The following is a 21050-nucleotide window of genomic DNA, read 5'->3' as shown; positions in this document are numbered from 1 at the left end:
TATTATTATTATTATTATTATTATTAATAATATTAATCCCCAATAGGAAACTTTTTTACCACCAAGTTACACAGTTTACACAACATTTAAAAGACATAGTTAAAATACAATAAAAATGCCACTGACATGACTTACAGTTTCCATAGAACATGAAGTTAATTAAAATAATGGAATAAATGACCTTCTGAGACGTTCAGTGGAACATTTATGACTAAAATAACTTCTTAGTTTAATAAAAGTGCTGTGAAGAGGATGGCCTTCAAAGTTTAGCACAGGAAGTCTTTAAAGATTTAAAAATGCTTTTCTCTGTTCAAACCTCATAAAAACAGCTTTAAACATTTTAACTTGTTAGAGAAACAGGATAAACAAAGTCCTTTGATCCATAGGCAGAGTTTTTGTTGCCAAGGGAGCAAAAGAAAAAAAAAGATTTAAATATATACCGTAGACTGTCTCTAGATTCACAACAACCACAATGTATATAACATTTACAATAATGAACAAATGATTAGTAACGTAATAGATAATGTTAACTACAAACATTTGTGTTGATTAATGTTGTAAATTCATTATAAAAAAGTCTTTATTTCATTTTTACTGTAGTACCATAAATGAACTGCTGGGTGCAGCGTTAACAACAGAAGAAAAACCAACCTAAAGTCTCAAAAAATAACTTGTAATTTGTACAGTCACCGAGTTTTATTATTATGTACATTACATTAATAACTGTATTTCTTTGAATGAATTTGGGAAAATTGTGTTGAAAAAATTTGACCACTGGGGGGGGGGCATGCTCCCCGGCCCAGCCCACCCCCTCCTCCCGCAAACTCCGCCTATTTTTTGAGCTCATCATTTTAGGATCAAGAGATTGAAAAGTAGGATTTGTTCAACATTACAATAATGGATATAACTTACAGCAAGTGTGGAGCCTGGCTCTGATTAAAGCTGTGTGTGTGTGTGTGTGTGTGTGTGTGTGTGTGTCCTGGCTCCTACACTGGATCCCACTTTGATTTCCTCTGAGTTTAACACCGTCGCTCTGGTGGAAACTCAGATTTAAGCCAAATGAGTTTCTTTCTCTTCCACATCGAGAGCAGCTTCTTCATCATCATCATCATCATCATCATCATCATCATCATCATCATCATCATCGGTCACTTCATAATCACAAACATTTATATTATTAATATTATTACTACTCAGGTTTCCTTGTCCTTCACCTGAACGGATTAACCTCAACACACAAAAATACACAAAACAACAAATAAATAAAAAACAAGAATTTTTAAGAACGTAAAACATTTTCATATTTTACGTCTGTGACAAAGGACAGGAACAGATCTATTCTTCATATGTCTGCGCAGTACTGCTGACTTTGCTTTGTGTATGTGTTTGTGTGTCTATAGTTGTGTGTGTGTGTGTGTGTGTCTATAGTTGTGTGTGTGTGTGTCTATAGTTGTGTGTGTGTGTGTGTGTATATAGTTGTGTGTGTGTGTGTCTATAGTTGTGTGTGTGTGTGTGTGTGTGTGTGTGTGTGTGTGTGTGTGTGTCTCTATAGTTGTGTGTGTGTGTGTGTGTCTATAGTTGTGTGTGTGTGTGTGTGTCTAAGTGTGTGGGTTGTGTCTATAGTTGTGTGTGTGTGTGTGTCTTATTTGTGTGTGTGTGTGTCTATAGTTGTTGTGTGTCTGCTATAGTTGTGTGTGTCTATAGTTGTGTGTGTGTCTATAGTTGTGTGTGTGTGTCTATAGTTGTGTGTGTGTGTCTATAGTTGTGTGTGTGTGTCTATAGTTGTGTGTGTGTGTGTCTATAGTTGTGTGTGTGTGTGTCTATAGTTGTGTGTGTGTGTGTGTCTATTGTGTGGTGTTGTCTATAGTGTGTGTGTAGTGTGTGTGGTGTCTATAGTTGTGTGGTGTGTCGTGTGTCTATAGTTGTGGTGTGTGTGTCTATAGTGTGTGTGTCTGAGTTGGTGTGGTATATCGTTGTGTGTGTGGGTGTCTATAGTTGTGTGTGTGTCTATAGTTGTGTGTGTGTGTATAGTTGTGTGTGTGTGTGTCTATAGTTGTGTGTGTGTGTGTGTCTATAGTTGTGTGTGTGGTGAGCAGTGACCCAAATGTAAATCGGACCAAAAACTGCAAACGATGCAAATCCTTTTTTTAGTAACAATGTGAGGACGCTTTGAAGCTCCAGGATTTCTGCATCAGCATCAGATACAGCTGCTCTAATCACGTGTGTGTGTGTGTGTGTGTGTGTGTGTGTGTGTAGAGGATCATTATGGCTCAGGCTTTCACATATCTTCAGTCACCTTCTCTTATCAATAAAACAATCTGTAATACACGTTAGGATGTTTTCAGGTTTATGGGACTTGTGAGGACCACAGTGATATTTCAGGTTTAGGTGAAACAGGTACAAACTAGAGAACAACGAAGATATATACAAGTGATTTAAGATGCACACAATATATATATATATATATATATATAAACAACAAAAATTCACTAACTTAACCAAACACACGCAACAAAGAAAAATAAATACATGAAATTACACCAGAAACATACAAAACAATAATTTACTCAAAATAACCCTAAAAACACTCAAAAAGGGAACAAAATTCCAAAAACTGACCCAAAAACATTCAAAATGACAACAAAATAGACCAAATAAATCAAAAACTGAAAAATAGACCAAAACTAGGAGGCAGGATGTGTTTAAAAGTGTTTTAAGGAAATTAAAATAGCAATAATCATTCCCATCGATTTGCAATATTTTTAGAATATCATTACATATCGAATCAGCGCCTACATATCCTGGTAATATCCAATCAGAACAAAAGAATGGCATTGATAGACTTCAATATTACAAAGTTTTTGTTTTGATATAATTTAATTTTTCATGCATTAAACAATTTTCAGCTGTCACTTGATCTTTTTCTTCTATTGCCGTTTAATGTGTGTGTGTGTGTGTGTGTGTGTGTGTGTGTGTCTTTCCACGGCAGAGAAAACCAATGACGCTGCAGATCTGCCTCTCTAAGTAGCCTAAAGTAGAGTGGATGCAAATCTCCCACAATGCACCGGGGTAAAGCTACTTTGAAGCGAGGTCAGTAAACACAGCTGAGAGCTTTACACTTATCGGTCACACACACGTCGTCCTGTGATGGAGCGTCTACAGGAGACACGCACGCACGCACGCGCACACACACACACACGCACACACAAAACAATAATTTACACAAAATGCCCCCAAAACACACACAAAAAATTAAGTACATTAAACAAACTGACCCAAAACAACTACAAAAATAGAACAAATCTACCCAATAAAACAACAATAAAAATACACAAAATGACCCAAACATGCACAAATAACAAAACATAAACATACTCGAGAGCAACAAAATTAAACAAAAGGTATTTTAAATGCAAACAAAACATTTTTCAGAACAAAATGAATCAAAAACACATACAAAAGAATAGAATTACAAAAAAAATGGAACAAGAACAGAACAACACACATTTTCTCCAAAAACATACAATAAAACACACAATCAATGAACAAAAATACACAAACTGACCCAAAACATTCAAAACAACAACAAAAATAGACCAGATCAACCGAAAACTGAAAGATAGACAAAACTACCCAAAAACACAAAAAACAAGAATAAAAATGCACAAAATGACCGCAAAACACACAACATGGTGTGTGTGTGTGTGTGTGTGTGTGAGGAATAAAAGGAGGTGAAAGTAGAGGATGAAATCAGCCACGGGAGAATAACTGAGGCCGGCTGGTGTTAAACACGTGGTTCATTGGGACGTCTTAGTGCTACACAAAGCCTGTGTATAATCACACACACACATCAGTCGGTGGTTGTGTGTGTGTGTGTGTAGAGCTGTGAGCCCAAAGTGCTTTTCATCACTAACATGTGAAAACGTGATAATGAATTCCTTTATTCGTCTGGAGCCAAAAACGCGCTTTAGAAAGAATTCCTGCTTCTTCTTCCAGCCGCGATGACGACTGTGGCGGCTTTTGGAGAAATGTCAGACTTCACAGAACAAAAAGCAGCGGCTGGAGATCTCACAAACCCCAGAGAACTGGCTGATCACATTATTTCTGCACTCACAGGCTCACACAAACACGTCTGAAACACATGTAAAGTCTTTCTTTCTCAATGAGAAACACTTCACTGTCAACTCACTGCTGCTACTGGAGGACTGCAGTCCTGCACGTCTCCACCCCTCTGGTGATGACATCACTCACCTCTGAACAAGACCAGAAGATGGTTCTAAAGGAATGTTTGATTCAAAGGTTTGAGCAGCAAAAAACGCAACAAACTGTCAGTGCAGAGTGTGTGGAACAGGAGAAATACCCCAAAACAACAGAAAATAACACTAAATAACAAGAAACGTACACAAAACTAGCAGAAAAACATACAAATGAGCAACAACATTACCTCAAAACACACAAAACACTAAAGTACCCAATTCAACAATAAAAATACTGAAAACCCCAAAACACACAAATCAACAACAAAATAACCTCAAAACATACTAAACAATAAAAAAAACTAATTTAAAACAAAAAGACAACAACACACAAAACAAGAATGCAAATAAACAACCTAAAAACACACAACATGTCCCAAAAACACACAACTCAACAACAAAATTATAAAAAAAAAGATATTACACAAAGCATACAAAACAACAGCAAAAATGCACAAATTGACTTTGTAAAATAGTTACTTAATAACTGAAAAGCACATTAAATACACACAAGTGTTAAAAGACACACAATGTTGTAAAGGTGAGTGTCGTCAGCGTAACACTGAACATCCAATGTTGGACTTGTTGCTGATTCGTTTCCTCTGCAGCTCTCAGACAGTACGAGTGTAACACACACACACACTGTGTGTGTGTGTGTGTGTGTGTGTCTCTTTGCTGTCCCACAGACGTACAAACACACAGAGAAGCAGCGTGTTGTGTGTGTCCACTGTTATGTGCAGCGTTAAAACAGTATCATTCTGAGTCGAGCAGCGAGCTGAGAAAGGGGGCGGGGCTTAGGTGTGGCATCTAAAGGGTTAATCAGAGAGACGGAGGTTTGTTACGTGTCAATAAACAAAGGATCAGAAACAGAGCCACAGTGTCCACGAGGAGAGGAAGAAGTCGATTGCTTTGGGACGTCCCCCGTCTGTTTGTCCACTGATGAAACAGATTCAGTTCCTACGGTAACAAGACCACGGGCGATCAACAACAGCTCCTCAGAGAGAGAGAGAGAACAAACCAGGAGATAATTCAGTCTCAAACACAGACTTTACTCAAAGCCAAAGCTGCTCCATCACTATCATTACACGGCTCCAGAGCCACACGTGGCTCTTCCTCGCCCCCTTTACACAAAAAACGCCATGACAACAAAACCACAGAAAAGACACATTATGAGAGCTACAAAAGACAGAAACTACACAAAAGTGACAAGAACAGAAAAGAAGATTAAAACAAACACACAAAACACCCACAAGACAAACATGAAAATACAAGAAATATACAAAAAACGACTAAAATCTCCTTTAGACACAACAGGACAGCTGAAATACAAAAAACAAAAACAAACCAAAAAAATGACGATTACAGAAAATAACAAAAACAGAAACATTCCCTAATGACTCAAACTGACTCGCAAAAATGTATAAATGATTACAACAAAAACAATAACCCACAATATTAAACAAAAAACAAGACACACAAAATAACACAAAACACACAAAAATATCGACATAAATCCTCCTGAAGGTCCTAAATGACAAAAATTACTAAATTTGACCAAAAGAAAAAACAAGGAAACAAAATTACTCCAAAATGTCAAAAAAAAACAACAATAAACACGCAAAATGAGAGAAAAAGATTCAAACTAACAAAAATTACAGAAATCAAAAAAACAAAAACACACAAATCATCTCCAAAATGACACAAAACAACAAAAAAAACACAATCTATCACAAATACTGTACATATTACATCACAAATACAAAAACAACTAAGAAAAAAGGCACAGAATGATGACAGAAACAGAAAATAATCACAAATAAAACACGAGCAAGACCCAAAACAATAGGGATGCAACGATTCACTCAACTCCCGATACGATTCAATTCACGATACTGGGTTCGCGATACGATTCTCTCACAATTTATTTTACAAAATGGGACTGTAGACAAATGATGACTGAAAAATATTCCTTCATTTGTTTCAGGAAAAAACTAGAAAATACTGTACAATTTTCCTTTCAATTTTCATTGTCAAAACAATGCAATTTAACTAAAAATAAATCCTGAATGAAATAAATAAAGGAATAATACAAATGAAGAAGTTAAATTCTGTTTCTATAGTAAACAATGCAAAACTGCATAATAGTTCTTTTTCTTTTTAAAAGTGCAACTGAAAATGTATTTTGTGCCTAAACAATTGGACTTAAAAAATACAGTCTGCACTGTATTTACGTCAGATATTTGTTTGGACCAGCAGAGGGCGCTGGTAAACCAGTGGTTGGTTGGCATGCAGTTATTCTAGCAGTGAAGAAGAGATGCTATGCTAGCAGACAGAGCTAATAGAAAAATGTGACTTTTACAGATATTCACCTAATATTACTGATATTCTTTCGGTGCTAAAAGGGTAATGAATCATTTATGAACTTGTTTAAGCGTAGAAGGCAATTCCGCCCTCCGCCTACACTTCTGGACAAGAGAAGGATAAAAATATAGCGCCCTCTGTTTAAAAAAAGTACTGCGATTCAATTTTCAGATTATCGATATGAACCATGATACCTATGAATTGATTTTTAACTGCCTTACGATTAATCGTTACATCCCAACAAAACAACAACAAAAAGATCCAAAAACACACAAAGTGACTCCAAAGACCCAAAACGATGCCTGTTCTCCAGGATTCCTCGTACGGATAGAATGTCGGTATATTGATACGGCAACCGTATGGATAGCCACTGCCATAATATAAACTATATATTTAATTTTTTTAAAGAATTAAAGATGCATGGCTGTCACAAACAAATACACTACATAGAGAGTTTGATAGCATTAATACACAGGCTGAAAGAAAACAACAAAGACTACTTTGAACATTATTATTGTTATTTTTGTTGATTTTGGTTGTTTTATGTGTTTGTTTTCTTTGATTTTGTTCTTATACATTTCTATCAATCTATGTTAACTGCTTTTTTGTTGATGTTTTGCATATTTTATATCTATATTGTATTATTTAGTATATTTCTGTATATTTTTGTTTTTTAATATTAGTTTCAGCCTCCACAGCGAAAGAGTGAAAGAGCATTGACTCCTTAATTATTAACACACAACACAACTACAAAATTAATAGAAAAACTCACAAAATGAATCCAAAATTCATACAAAGAAACATAAAATTACAAAAGAGACAACATAATTACACCCCGTAACTCTTTGTTGTTTCCTGTGTTAATGCTCTGACTGGTCATGTGACCCTCTGATCACATGTTTGCTGTGATAACAGTTGTCCACCTGTGTGCCAGGTTATCTTAAAGTTCGTTCCGATTGGTAGTGAAGCACCGGCAGAGCCCTGAGGTCCAGAGTTCACACGTGTCTATTCTTTCCTCCACCTGTCACTCAGGCTCACAGAGTGCTTTTAAATCTATCTCAGCGCACAAATTAATAGCATGTTATTCTCTCAGGATGTAGAGGGAACGTATTGATCCCGTGACAAGTGAAAGCCATTAGTGGAGCTCTGCATTTCAAAGGCGACGGATGAAAAATGGTGAAATTGGAGGACGGGTGTGGGAGCGCGCTGATTAAAGGCTTTGTCTCCGCGCACAAAGCTGAGAATCAAAGAACGGAGAACTCATTGTCTCCCACAGAAGGAGACGATGAAATGTCCAACGGACGGCTGAAGAAACAAGACGGGAGCTCCAATCATCCAATCAGAGCGGAGAACAGGAGCTGCATACGTTTGTTCCATGGAAAAGATGGAAACCATTAGGAAACCAGAGCAACCTCTATGTTGTTCTGATGGGATTAACCCACACACCGTAAACACTGATTCTCCTTCCGTATTCACTTCCCCTGTCCCAGGGTGTGCGTGACGTGGACACGCCTACAAATACAGTTTTATATTAATAATTAAAATCACATGATCATTGTGCAAAACTGCTGATCAATTGGCTGCAACACCTGTAGCTGTTATAAAAAGGAACACAATGCGTAAAGACGCACAGTGGCTGATCAGGCACTGCTGGAGGACAAGGTGCAGACCGAGGCACACGTTTATAAATGAGGCCCCTGGCCCTTCAGAATAAGACTTACACACAGGTGTGACCATTTCCTTGGTTTTCTACTGAGAAAATCTGTGAATGATGCAACCCCACTTTGAAGAATGAAAAACTCTCAGGACCCCCTAATTGGAAAAATAAAAAAAGTTAATATAAGGGTAAAAAGCAAAGTAAAATTTTTTACTTTTCTTCAAATCTCGTCAAAATACCGTAATAAAGCTCTTTACTAATAAAGAACAAAGACAAAAATCATATTTTTCATGCTTAACGTTCAGCAAGGCCATGTCATGATGTCACACCCCCACCTAAGGGGTGCACCCCCCCCAGTTTGGGAACCAATGCTCTAGTGCAATACACAAAGAAAGCAAATATAGATTAAGAACGTGCGTTCATGCAGAACACGTCTTCGACGACAGTTGCTTAAATCATCCGCGATGAGTCGCTTGAACGTAGTCGCGTTTTTTAGCCGCTTTACTCATTGCCGGTTGGATGTTGCGACAAAGCGTCACTTGAAAAGTTCAAAATGTTCTACTTTGAGTGACTTCCAGCGACTCACTGAATTGTGCGCATCTCGTCACTTGAAGTTACATCATTTAACATTGATTTTGATTGTAATCTAGTCACCAGAGTCGCGTTCGGTGTGAAGTGGTACGACTTATACTGTATGTGAGGTTTTTCATTCAGACATACGACTTAAAGCCAGGTGAGATTTACATAACTCCCACCCACAACCAAGGCAACGCCCGACATTACACAGTGTTGCAGAAAAAACTAGTGTTACTGAGGAATTCAAAATTTCCTGAATTTCATCGTTGACTCGTTTCCATGTTTAGATGACTTCACTGGATGATAAACTTCTAGAAACTGTACCAAAATTAATTCATCAGAGTCACCTTCAGTTATTAATTTTACATTTTCTATGTTTCAGATGATTTACAGAAGATGAGAGCGTTTCGACAAAAATTGAACACGTCCGTTTGCTACACTTGCTAGTGTTGCTATGCAATATTCTCCAAAAAATGTTGGCATTTCTGTCATTGGAGACATATTTTAAATAAAGACAAAATAATGGTTCAGACTGCTTTTTCTGTTTCAGAACGTAAATTCAGCATTTTCTGAGGCGCTTGCTTTTGCTGAGGGGGCGGGGCTTCACAATGCCAAAGTATTGAGTAAAATGAACACTTTGACATGGAGAAACAAAAGCTCCTCTTTTGGAGCATGTTTGACGTTAAATGACAAGAAATGAGCCCGAGGACGGAACACACCGATTGGTCGCTGAGCCACAGGTTGATGACCTCTTTTCTAGATCTTGTTGTAGTAACCACCACTATCTGTGTTTTTTGTAGAGGCTAGATTTGAGTTTTCCTTCATTAAACACAACATTAAATACACTGATTCAGCTTTGTCGATGTGTCTGTAGTAAAGACGACGTTAAACTTTTCAAAGCCATCTGCTGCTGACGTACGTTTGTTTCACGCTACAGGATCATCCAGATGGGTGGAGGTTACAGTGAGCTGTCAGTCATGGGTTTCTATCAAGAACTCATTATTTCTGTCCATCTGTGTGGACGACGTCCTCCACATGTTACGACTGTCACACATTCGGGAGTTTCTACGCTCTACTTAGTTTCTACTTATTGGTCGTCTGTGTGTGTGTGTGTGTGTGTGGTGTTGTGTTGTCCAGGGGCCTCATTTATAACTGTCACACACACACACCAAACGGGACTTCATTTGGCATTTTGAGGTTTTAAAGAACCGTTAAAGCACTGGAACTGTTGAAAAAGTACAGAAAGTAATCAATAACCAAAAAAAACAAACCAATACCCAACTCTAATGATCAATAAACAAAACATGACAGAGGTGGCAATATATCGAGAATCAAGATATTGTAATTTTCAATATCTCCAAAATAGAAAACGATATATCGCCTATATCACTATTTTTTAAATAGCTTAATTTGTAGCAAAATACTTGTTTTAGGAGTTGCAGCTTCTGCTACTTCTCAGAACATCATATAAAGCTCAGTTAGATGGATTACTGAGTGCGTCCTAACCCAGTCCTTCCCCTAAATGAGCCTCACTACAGAACTCACTCACACGTGCTATCCCCTACAGGTGAAAAAGCCAAAGGTCACACATTGTGCAGCTGTTTGTTAATAAAAGAGCCTGTGTAGTATTTTGCATTAGTAAATTTAACCCAGAATTATCTTTATTTGAAATAAAATTATTGAGATTTATATCATATACAGTATCACTATTTTGAGAAAAAATATGGAGAGTTTTGGTCCACATTGGAGGGTGGGGGGGGGGTTCAGTGGGTGACTTGGTGTGTGTTCATGTGGATGGTGGCAGAGGGAAAGAAGCTGTTTTTGTGTCTGGAGGTTCTGGTCCTGATGGACCTAAACCTCCTTCCAGAAGGGAGAGATTGAAACAGTTTATGACCGGGGTGGGAGGGGTCGGCCACAATCTTTCCTGCACGCCTCAAAATCCTGGAGGGGTTCAGGTCCTGGAGGGAGGGCAGATTGCAGCCGATGACCTTCTCTGCAGAGTGGATGATACGCTGCAGTCTGGCCTTGTCCTTGGCCGTAGCTGCAGCGTACCAGATGGTGATGGAGGAGCAGAGGATGGACTGGATGATGGAGCTGTAGAAGTTCACCATCACCTTTGTTGGCAGACTGAACTTCTTGAGCTGCTGCAGGAAGTACATCCTCTGCTGAGCTTTTTTGATAAGGGAGCTGATGTTCAGCTCCACTTGAGGTCCTGAGTGATGATGGTCCCCAGGAAGCAGAAGTTCTGCACAGAGTTCACTGTAGAGTCTCCCAGGGTGAGGGGGGTGAGGGGGGCTGGGTTCTTCCTGAAGTCTGCTATCATCTCCACTGTCTTTAAAGCGTTGAGCTCCAGGTTGTTCTGGCTGCACCAGGACACCAGCCGGTCTGTCTCCACCTGTAGTCAGACTCGTCTCCATCAGAGATGAGACGATGATGGTCGTGTCGTCTGCAAACTTCAGGAGTTTGACCGACTGGTGAGAGGAGGTGCAGCTGTTGGTGTACAGGGAGAAGATCAGAGGAGAAAGAACACAGCCCTGAGGAGATCCAGTGCTGATGGTCCTGGAGCAGAGATGGTTTTTCCCAGCTTCACGTGCTGCTTCCTGTCAGACAGGAAGTCTGTGATCCACTTGCAGGTGGAGTCTGGCACGTTCAGCTGGGAAAGCTTGTCCTGAAGGAGAGCTGGGATTATAGTGTTGAAAGCAGAGCTGAAGTCCACAAACAGGATCCTGACGTAGGAGCCTGGGGAGTCCAGGTGCTGGAGGATGAAGTGGAGAGCCAGGTTTACAGCATCGTCTACAGACCTGTTGGATCTATAAGCAAACTGCAGTGGGTCCAGGTGGAGGTCGGTGATGTCCTTGATGTGGGAGAGCATGAGGCGTTCAAAGGACTTCATGACCACAGATGTCAGAGGGTCTGTAGTCATTAAGTCCTGTGATCCTCAGCTTTTTAGGGACAGGAACGATGGTGGAGGCCTTAAAACAGGCTGGTACGGTGCATGTCTCCAGTGAGGTGATAAAGCTTTTTATAAACACATGAAGCCTCTGAGTAGTTTCAGTGTGTTATGTTAATGAAGTGGTTCTCAGGTGTCCCACAGCCTCCAACGCATCACGTCTCCTCCCGATGCCGATGCTAAATGTGGAGGTGAGACGTGTCAGCTGTGGGCGGAGCAGCGTTTTTAATGGGACAGAGGAAGGAGGCATGGATCCATCTGTCACGTCTCCTATAATAGCTCCGTCATCACACGCTGCCAGCTCCACTAATTGGCAGAGCGTGGGCGTGGACGGGAACATGAAGGCTGCTCACCTCCATGACTGCAGCCTGTCAGCGAGGCTGGGAACGCTGGACCATAGAGGAAGAGAGTGGGCGCACACACACACACACACACACACACACACACACACACACACACACACACACACACACACACACACACACACACACACACACACACACACACACACACACACACACACACACACACACACACACACACACACACACACACACACACCACACACACACACACAGCTCTAATATGGAACACAAATACGCTGCTAATTAATCCATCACCTCCTAATCACCAGCACTCGTTTGTTTACCTGCTACATCACAAACATCCACCTGGATTAAAGCAACACTCTGTATTTGGTGACTAATAACACTAAATTAACATGTTCCTCTCACCCAAACAGGAACATTAATATTTCATATTTAGAGCTCTGATGGAGGGAAACAGACGGAAAGGTTTCCACTATTTGATTTCTAAATAATTTATTATTACAACACATCATTAATGTCATCATTATTACCCTATTACAACAGAAACATCAGAGAGAGAGAGGAGGAGCTTCAGCTGACATCATCAACCTGATTCTCCTAACATTTATAGTTACTGAGTACAGTATAAACCAGTACAAACCAGTAAAACCAGTATAAACCAGTATAAACAGTATAACCAGTAGGGATGTAACAATTCACTCAACTCCCGATACGATTCGATTCGCGATACTGGGTTCACGATACGATTCTCTCACGATTTATTTTACAAAATGGGACTGTATATAAATGACTGAAAAATATTCCTTTATTTTTTTTGGGAAAAAAACTAGAAAATACTATATTATTTTTCTTTTATTTTTCATTGTCAAAAGAATCCCTTGATAAACTATTCAAAACAATGCAGTTTAACTAAAAATAAATCTTGATTGAAATAAAAAAAGGTATAATACAAATGAAGAAGCCTATTAATTCAAATTCTGGTTCTATAATAAACAATGCAAAAGTGCATAATAGTTGTTTTTCTTTTTAAAAGTGCAACTGAAAATGTATTTTATGCCTTAACAATTGGACTTTAAAAAAAACAGTCTGCACTGTATTTACATCAGATATTTGTTTGGACCAGCAGAGGGCGCTGGTAACCCAGTGGTCGGTTGGGATGCAGGTATTCTGTGCAGTGAAGAAGAGATGCTATGCTAGCAGACAGAGCTAATAGAAAAACGGGACTTTTACAGATATGCACATAATATTACAGATATTATTTCGATGCTAAAGGGGTAAGGACTTATTTATGAACATGTTTAAGAGTAGAAGGCGGCCAGAAAGCAAGTAATAGCAGATTCCGCCCACCACCTAAACTTTTAGATAAGGATATTTAAAAAAAGTACTGCGATACAATTTTCAGAAAATCGATATCAACCGTGAATCAATTTTTAACTGCCTTACGATTAATCGTTACATCCCTAATAACCTGTATAAACCAGTATAATCCAGTACAAACAGTACAAACCAGTATAAAACAGTATAAACCAGTATATTTTACTGGTGATTAGCTCATATCTTCCTTACACACCGTGGTCCAAACTGAAACCGTAGCCACGCACGCACGCACACACACACGTGCACACGCACTAGTGAGGGCATTGAGGAATCAAAGAAAAGAATCGGAATCCAAACATCTTCGTAACGGTTCTGGAACCGGACGTTAGGACGTCGTGCCCAACCCTAGCCATGAATCTGACAATATGATTCACGATGCATGTCACAATACGATATATCCCAATATCTATAATTACCAAATGTCACCTTTACAAGTACAAAATTGACCTTTGGACCATTCCATTCTTCATTGGACTAGCATGACTTGAATTACAATAAATAAGTGGAAAAATTAGGGTGTTCTAAAACTTTTGACCGATAGTGTAAACAAAAACAAAAACTCTTCCTCACCCACCGCGGGCTGTCTCTTTTTCCTTCAAGCTCAGGTCCTCTACCAGAGGCCTGGGATCTTGAGGGTTCTTCAGTATCTTAACACTGCACTTTTCTGGACCGAGATGTCTGATGTATTTCATGGGGTCTGTTGTAGCCACTCTTCCAGTTTGGGAGTCACTGCCCCGAGTGTCCCGACGACCACGGGCACCACTGATGCCTTCACCCTGCAGGCCTTCTCCAGCTCTTCTCTGAGCCCCTGGTATTTTTCTAGTAATTTCCTTTATTGAACGAAAAATTGAAAAACCAAAACATACACTGACCACGGTTTGCAGACACGCTCAGTGTAAACCAGTATCAGTGTGAGGTTAACATTCATGGTTCAGTGATGGAGTGAACACTTCCTGCTGCTCCCAACATCACTTGATCTAAAACACACACACACCATCATCTCGTGTGTGTGTGTGTGTGTGTAGTGCACTCAGACTAATCTGATCCAGAGCGGATGTAGGAACCAGCTCATGTTCTCACTGCACTGATCACATTCATCTCATTCACTGTTATAATCTAATGCTAACCATGAAGGAGGAGCAAGCTTTAGACAGGAAGTGATTAACACACATCAAAGTCTACAGAAGTAAAAGTTTTTTGTGTCTTTTTTGTCTTTACCTCATTCATATTTCTTCCAAACATTCTTTTTTTGTCTTTTTGGAGGTTATTTTGTGTTCCAGTGTTGTTGTATTTGCTAATATTAGTGTTTCTTGTGTGTCTTGTGTGTGTATTTTTGTGGTTTAGTGTATAAACTTTAACAGTGTGTTTTCTGTTCCTTACCCTGAGTGATGAAGTGATGAGTCATCTTCCTCACTCTGACATGATGAAGCAGCGTAGCCGAGTCATTGTTGGTGGAAAGAAATGTTTGAGCGTCAAAGGTGTGGTGTTCTTTCATGGTGTGAAACACGCGGTGCGTCCCCTGAGACGAGCAGAAATTTGTTTGAGACATAATGTGTGTGTACCAAACATTACAATTAAAAAAACTAAATAACACACAAAAACTATTTTGTTTTTAGTTATTTTGTGCATTATTGCTGTCATTTTGAGTATTTTTGTTGTCTAGTGTATTACACTTTACACTAGTTTGAATCAATGAAACATTACAACTAGTCACAAATAATAACAAAAACGACACCCAAAGCATAAAAAAAACAAATTACAATGTTTATAGTTATGTTGTGCTGTTATTTCAGTCATTTTGACAAAATGAGAAAATTACAAAAAAAACATTACTTCAAGATAAAAAAAAAAATGACGAGGAAATTCCAAAATCGACAAAGAAATTAAAAAAAAATAGCCAAACAACAAAAAATCCACAAAAACACACAAACCAACAACTAAAAAAATGATGAATGAATGCAGCAGTAGAAGAAGAATCCGTGTACCCTTTGTTCTTTGGTCATTCCATTTTAAAAACAAATCAAAATAACAAATAAACAGTGGCTATTTTGTTTTACTGACTTAAAACCAAAACAGAAATACAGAAAAATCAAAAACCAAATAAGCAGCGATTTTCTGTTTTAAAATCAAATATTCTGTTTATTATAAAACAAATTGATTTATTGCTTGTGTTCATTGAAAAAAGAGGCCCTTGAAAAAATAATGGCATATTAAATCACAATATTAGGGAAAAAATATTGCAATTAGATAATTTTCCTAAATAGTTCAGCCCTAATTCTGACACATTCATAATCCAGCACTGACCATCGTTAATGTGTTCATTGTGACTAGATTTCACATGGACATCATGAACATCTTTATCTGGACACGTCCCTCATGCACCGTGGAGGAAGCTGTAGGTCTGACCACATGGTTATGCAGTGGCTCCGCCCATTTTAGCTTTTTTATTATGATAAACCTAAGGATATAGGTTGTGTGTATATATATATATATATATATATATATATATATATATGAAAAACCCGAACACCATCTTTGTCGTCATTTATATGGTTCTAGACAGAAGAGTAAAGACCGACAGACACTGTGATTTTTTCAATGGTTGTATCAGCTCAAACTCATGTTCTCACACCTCTTCTGTGTCCAAAGACTGAGTAAAGGAGCTAAAGTTGTAGACAGAGGCTGTTAGGGAACTTTCTAGAGAAGTGCTGCACCTCGTTTCGTCAGTAAAATGTTCATTTTACACGTTATAAAATCTTTTAAACGAAACGTCAACGACACAAATGACACCTCTGCTATCAGTGTGATGTGAAAAACATGATACAAGATCATTTTTATCAAACGCAGCAAAATAAAAGTCTGTCTGTCGGTCGTTCTGTGTGGTGTTTCATATATATATATAAAGTCTTTCATATAAATATATATCAAGTCTTTCATATATATATATATCAAGTCTTTCATATATATATATATATATATATATATATATATATATATATATATATATATATATATATATATATATATTTAAAAAGTCTCATATATATATATATACATCATTTTTTTTTGCCCTGGCACTTGTTTACTGAAAAATATTTTTGAATAAAATTGACAATTGCTTGAGCATTTTAAGAGGTCTTTCATATTTCATAACACACTATTGACATAGTTGTTTACAAACACAAAAGTAAGTGTAATTTATCCAATTACTTGATTAATTGATGAAAAAATTGAGGAAATATTCAATTATAAAACTGTCTGATACCTGCAGCACTAAACGTGTCTCAAAGTGTTAATCAGACATTTATGCTGATGTGTTGCTTTTTCCCAATTTATTCATTTAAATATATGAAAACAATATTTATCACTCTACACATTTCACAACAAACCTAAATGTTCCTGACGTCCCACCTTTAAACACAACCTCATTTAACCATCCATGAAAAAGCTACTGGCCCCTCCCACTTTTCTATAGTAATACATACTTCCTACGGACACTGACCTAGCATTGACAATGTGAGATCAACTGGACAGTGATATTGATATTTAGTGATGTGTATATGATAATAAATGTAATATAGGACATATATACTGCAGTTACTGCTCATGTATGCAAATTGACAATTCAACGTTAAATGTGTTATTTTGAAAAAGTTATTTTTTAATAGATTGTATTTTGGCTTAATTTTATTTGTTATTTAGATTTGACCTCAAATATTACCTTTGAATTAGAATAACATAATGAGAAGTAATGGTGATGTTAAAGCTACAGTAGTAGTAATATCATTTTATCATGTTTACTGTTCCTAGATAACAACTTCAGGTATATCAAACATTTCAAACTGCTTTATTTTGTACTTCAAGTGTTTATTCTGCATATTTGGGTTTATTTGATAAACAGGTTTGAAAGTGCAACATTTCCTGTGTTTTCCCTTTTTTCAAAATGAGCACCTTTAGCATCGTTTTTCTCAAAAACTGCAAGATTGTGCACGAGAACTTTTTCCTGAGGTTCCTGTGTGGTGATATTAAAACATGAAGCTAGTTTACCCTTAAATATCCAAATATGACAAACAGAAGATTCCATTTTAAAACAAAAAAAAAAATGCTTCTTGTCTAGATTTGGATTTTTCTGTATTTTTGTTTTGGTCTAAAGTCAGTAAAACCAAATCACAATCACAAAGAATGAAGGGTACACGGATTAAGAGGAAACTGTTGAGTTAAACTCATTCCAAACTAAGTCCACATGCAGTGTGTGAGAAAGTTTAAAGAGTTTAAAGAAACTGGTTGATTATCCAAAGCTGTAATATATAATAATAATAATAATAATTATGTAGAGTCGTAGGTCAGAGGTGGAGTCATTGTTCTTTCTCTCTCTGGAGGTTCTGAGCTCTAACTTCTCTCCCCAGAGTGGGACTTAATGGGAAACTTTAAGTCTTTAACTTGTGCTGTGTGTGTGTGCGTTCCACACCGCTCACTCCTTTCTTTCTCCTTCACTTTGTTTTCCTCGTCCCACCTCGCAGGGCTCGCCCTTATCTTTGGGAGGCACATTTCCCTCGAGAAATCTCCCAGCATGCACCTAGGGCCGTGCTCTGAGGAGACGGAGGAGCCTCCACCTCTACTTCGGCTTCACAGGAAGAAACTTTCAACCCATTCTACACTTTAACTATAGTATATTAAACAAACCATTCTACACTTTAACTACAGCATATTAAACAAACCATTCTACACTTTAACTATAGTATATTAAACAAACCATTCTACACTCTAACTATATTAAACAGTCTGCACATTACCTCCCCATGCAGAGTTTACACATTTATACACTAAAAACTATTTTAAAAAAACCAAATTACAACAAAAACACACACAACTGAAAACGATTACAAAAACAGACAAAACCCTTTGTTGTAACTTCTTACCTGTATTAATGGTCACATTATTCTCAGTCAGGTAAAGGCACCCGGTGGCCCTCAGTCTGATTTTGTGCGTCCTACAAAGTGACAAAACTGACTCTGAAAACACAAAAAATGGCAGAAAAATACCCAACGTTACTCTAAAAAGCAGATTATGACAACAAAATTACACGTAAATGACTCCAAATAGACAATATGAAAACAAAAATACAGAAAAAACAGAACTGACTGCAAAAATTCACAAAAACTCCAAAAAGAAAATCAAAACAAAAAACAACAATACACACAAAATAAAAGTAAAATATTAAAAATGACAAAAATTTGCTAAATGAATCCTAACTCACACAAGAAAAATAAACACAATGAACTCAAAGATGACATACACTGATGGCACACGAGAGAAAAATTTGGAAACGACAGCAAAAACACACCAGATTACTCCAAAAACACATACTACGAAACACACACAATGATAGAACAACATACAAAACAACAATAAAACTACACATCAATAACTCCAAAAAAGACAATGACGGCAAAATATAGAAATGACAGCAAAAACTCCCAAACCCCCTCTGTATATCTATCAGAAAATAAACTCACAAAATGACAGAAAAGTATTAAAAACAATAATAAAAATTAGCGTAAATTAATCCCATTTCACACAAAACAAGTAAAATACACAAAATGAACTCAACGATGACACATTGATCCACACGTGAGAGAGAAATATGGAAAACAGTCCAACAACACAAAACGAAAAAATGACAAACTACAGAAATACACAAAATGACACAAATTAATATAGAAATAATCAAAAATTCACAAAAACAACCAAGAGCCCTCTTATCAGAAAAAACAAAATGACAAATATTAAAGACCATAATAAAAATGAGTTAAATGACTAATAACTCACACAAAACAAGAACAAATACACAAAACGACTAACAAAAAAAACCATATCACGACAACAAAAACACACAAAATGAAAGAAAACGTACAAAACACCAAAAAAAATATACAAACATGACTCCAAAAACACACAATACCATTACAGAAGTCCATAAAATGAGTAAAAATACACAACCTTAACCCTAAACAAGATCAAATGCACACAGTATGCCTTTTTTGTTTCCTGTATTAATGCTCTGATTGGTCATTATTCTAATGATGATGCTAATGTTGGTCATGTGACCCTGAGATCAGATACAGCAGCTGAATGATATGTGCTCTGTTCTCCATGAGACGAGGATGATGATGATGCCGTTTCTGATTTAAAGTAGACTATGTGATTGCTGAAGTCATAGGTAGCGTTAGCCTGTTAGCTCCTCCCCCTGTGGTTCCACTCAGCTGCTCTGATTGCTGAGCTCAGAGCTAATTATCAGAGACATTTCCTTCCTGCTCAGATGGAACGAGTTCAGACGACCTCAGCGCAGACGCTTGACCCGGCAATCACCACGGGCTCTCGGACAAATGCTACGCTAACGCCATAAACGAGCTACGCTAATCAAAGACAAAGCTTTTGGAGAAGCGGGAAGACACACACCTATAGGTCCAGAGTTTAACTAATTAATAAGATCACGACTTACACAAGCACTGTAGCTGAAGGTGGTTGAACACAGACATGAACATTGAAGAACAGTCATGTGGAGACAGGACCATCTATAAGGGGGAATAAAGGAGAGATTTTTGGGGTTCATCCATAAAGTCAGTAAAATGATGGTCCATTGTTCTATGAATCTGTGATAACCACATTTATTTATTCATCTGAATAATATCCACTGTTATCCAGGAACGTTTATTATTATTATTATTATAGTCATCTTAAAGATGGAAATCATGGTTTTAATCACTAAGAAAATGGTTCAAAGTGACCAAAAATGGTGGAAAATGGGGTGAAATGGGATTTTAAAAACCAAAGTTGCAAATTAGGGTGGACAAAAATGGACAGAAATAGTGATACAAAGGTTCAAAGTGTCTATATTGGAACAATTAGTTTAAACTGGCAAATAATGGGCATGACAAAAAAAATCCTGAAATATTGGTTAAAAGTGACAATAATGGATCAATATATGTAACATTTGGTGGAAAAGTGGTGGAAAAAATTAATAAGTGCTGAACATGTCTGGAAAGATTTACATTAAAAGGAGCAGAAATATGGCATAAAAAAATGATGAAAATAGGTTAAAAAATGGTGAGTTTGGTGTAGTTGCAGAAAAATGGTAAAAATAAGCAAAAATTAACTCAAATTGTTCAGAAAATATTCTTCGTTTCTTGGTTTAAAGGCTCTCAGACTAAAGCTGGCTTTAAATGCTGCTCTCCATGATTTCTATGAGGTCAATGTAGAGCGGAATGTTCTTCTACTGCATAAGACCTGAGTTGATAAGCTAATGCTGCTAATGCTAACAGTCTGAGCAGTGATGGATGTGGACATTTTGAAGACATGAAGCCTCTCTGCAGCATTACATAAGACCAATAAATATTTAGTTTGACTTGTGTTTGACTCAGAATGATCTCGCAGCCTCTCAATCCATACGGTTTCACTTTCCTGACTTCTTTAAACGAGAGCTGAGACACATTTCCGACGCCGTTTTAAATCCATCCTGAGTTTTAGATGATGTTTTAAAACAG

At 37.5% G+C, this 21050-nt stretch overlaps 1 long non-coding RNA gene across 1 annotated transcript in view; it reads right to left on the bottom strand.

The window, feature by feature from the left end:
* The window catches only part of LOC114471369 (uncharacterized), a 50620-nt gene that overhangs the window by 15268 nt on the left and 14302 nt on the right, over positions 1-21050 (bottom strand). The window contains exons 2-3 of the long non-coding RNA XR_003674963.1: positions 18426-18518; positions 14887-15025 (exon numbers count right to left, since the gene is read on the bottom strand). This is a non-coding gene — a long non-coding RNA (uncharacterized LOC114471369). The remainder of the gene's footprint in view (positions 1-14886; positions 15026-18425; positions 18519-21050) is intronic.

Source organism: Gouania willdenowi, chromosome 10, assembly GCF_900634775.1.
Source record: "Gouania willdenowi chromosome 10, fGouWil2.1, whole genome shotgun sequence".
In the NCBI taxonomy this organism is placed as follows: Eukaryota; Metazoa; Chordata; class Actinopteri; order Blenniiformes; family Gobiesocidae; genus Gouania; species Gouania willdenowi.
The sequence above is the reverse complement of the archived record's forward strand: the minus strand, read 5'-3'. Positions and strand labels throughout refer to the sequence as shown.